This window comes from Acanthochromis polyacanthus, chromosome 6, assembly GCF_021347895.1.
Source record: "Acanthochromis polyacanthus isolate Apoly-LR-REF ecotype Palm Island chromosome 6, KAUST_Apoly_ChrSc, whole genome shotgun sequence".
In the NCBI taxonomy this organism is placed as follows: domain Eukaryota; kingdom Metazoa; phylum Chordata; class Actinopteri; family Pomacentridae; genus Acanthochromis; species Acanthochromis polyacanthus.
In genome coordinates, this window is record NC_067118.1 from 16,659,658 (window position 1) to 16,662,401 (window position 2,744).

The window sequence follows — 2,744 nt, forward strand, 5'->3', positions numbered from 1 at the left end:
GTAGCGCCACCTTTTGCTGCAATTACAGCTGCAAGTCGCTTGGGGTATGTCTCTATCAGTTTTGCACGTCGAGAGACTGAAATTCTTGCCCATTCTTCCTTGCAAAACAGCTCGAGCTCAGTGAGGTTGGATGGAGAGCGTTTGTGAACAGCAGTCTTCAGCTCTGCCCACAGATTCTCAATTGGATTCAGGTCTGGACTTTGACTTGGCCATTCTAACACCTGGATACATTTATTTGTGAACCATTCCATTGTAGATTTGGCTTTATGTTTTGGATCATTGTCCTGTTGGAAGATAAATCTCCGTCCCAGTCTCAGGTCTTTTGCAGACTCCAACAGGTTTTCTTCCAGAATGCTCCTGTATTTGGCTCCATTCATCTTCCCATCAATTTTAACCATCTTCCCTGTCCCTGCTGAAGAAAAGCAGGCCCAAACCATGAGGCTGCCACCACCATGTTTGACAGTGGGGATGGTGTGTTCAGGGTGATGAGCTGTGTTGCTTTTACGCCAAACATATCGTTTTGCATTGTGGCCAAAAAGTTGGATTTTGGTTTCATCTGACCAGAGCACCTTCTTCCACATGTTTGGTGTGTCTCCCAGGTGGCTTGTGGCAAACTTCAAACCAGACTTTTTATGGATATCTTTGAGAAATGGCTTTCTTCTTGCCACTCTTCCATAAAGGCCAGATTTGTGCAGTGTACGACTGATTGTTGTCCTATGGACAGACTCTCCCACCTCAGCTGTAGATCTCTGCAGTTCATCCAGAGTGATCATGGGCCTCTTGGCTGCATCTCTGATCAGTCTTCTCCTTGTTCGAGGTGAAAGTTTAGAGGGACGGCCGGGTCTTGGTAGATTTGCAGTGGTCTGATACTCCTTCCATTTCAATATGATTGCTTGCACAGTGCTCCTTGAGATGTTTAAAGCTTGGGAAATCTTTTTGTATCCAAATCCAGCTTTAAACTTCTCCACAACAGTATCTCGGACCTGCCTGGTGTGTTCCTTGGTCTTCATGATGCTCTCTGCACTTTAAACAGAACCCTGAGACTATCACAGAGCAGGTGCATTTATACGGAGACTTGATTACACACAGGTGGATTCTATTTATCATCATCAGTCATTTAGGACAACATTGGATCATTCAGAGATCCTCACTGAACTTCTGGAGTGAGTTTGCTGCACTGAAAGTAAAGGGGCCAAATAATATTGCACGCCCCACTTTTCAGTTTTTTATTTGTTAAAAAAGTATAAAATATCCAATAAATTTCGTTCCACTTCACGATTGTGTCCCAATTGTTGTTGATTCTTGACAAAAAATGACAATTTTATATCTTTATGTTTGAAGCCTGAAATGTGGCGAAAGGTTGAAAAGTTCAAGGGGGCCGAATACTTTCACAAGGCACTGTAGATCACAGTCATTCTGCATCTGTTCAAAAAGCCCTAAGCCTGACGATGTGAATAGTGTCAACATCATACAAAAAATGGTCAGAAGGAACAACACATTTTCTAATGTTTTGACTTAACCGTAAAGAACAAGCGCACTAGAAAAACACTTGTATTGGTTGTAGAATATGGTCATTCTCAAGCCATGTCACTGTTATTTATATAGTAAATTTAAAAAACAGATAGTGGGCCAAAGTGCTTTCCAGTAGAGAAATAAAGTATAACAAATTTACTTAAGACCCAACGATATAATATATATTACAAAGTTACCTGACAAACTGAAATGTTACATTTATGAACCTACAATATTATATACTCAAATTACTACTAACTCAACGAAATGGGAAAAGGTATAAAGAGAGAAACTCTGGACAGGATGCTGTGACGAGTAGCTGCAGATCAGACCTGGGCAGGTCAGGAACCAGAATTACCTGCAGAGATATACAGACAGAGAGGATAAAACAAACTACAGCAGAGAGAAGGCACAGACATGCAAATATGGAAGATAGAAAACTATGAAGACAACCATAAGAATAGGATAAGCTGAGGTAAAGCATGTAGGCTAATTAAAAAAAAAAAAAGAGGTGGAGCTGTGAAACCAGAGGACTAAGAGAGAATATTGAGTGATATCAGGCAGCCGACTAATACAAAACAGCAGGGCGACAAAAAGATACTAAGAGTGGACATGAGCCAAAGGTGGCTTCAGGAAAAACTGAAAGTAAATGAAATTAAAAAATATTTATGCCAAACAATTAGATATTATGAAAAATAAACATCAGAATAAATAGAAACATAGATAATGTGCTAGTTTCACAAAACCCTGGAAAATTTACTGTTGCAAAAATACAACATCAGTTTTATTAGTTTTATTTTTTTAAGTATTATTTATGTAAATACATATATCAAAAGTTACTCATTCTGTGGTGGTTAATTATTTTATACATTGTAGATTAATTCTGAAGATATTAAAACTAGAAAAGAATACATATGGAATTATGTTGTAAACAAAAAAATGTTCATCTTCAGTATTATTCTACAATGTGGAAAATAATACAAACAATATTGGGTAATAAAAACAGAACGTCCAACATGATGTCTGTAAAAGTACATTTGTAGGGAATAGTCAGGTAACTCATGCAGCAGATTTCTGACTTCAGATTAACTTAAATGCGAAATGCAGTTTACGAGTTTAATCCTCTGACATAATGTTGTAATTACAGCGTTAGTTGGTTAGCTCTTGGTGTGATGCAACCTGACAGCTGTGTTTGGTTTGAAGCCGTTACGATATGACATCATGGAGGCGGG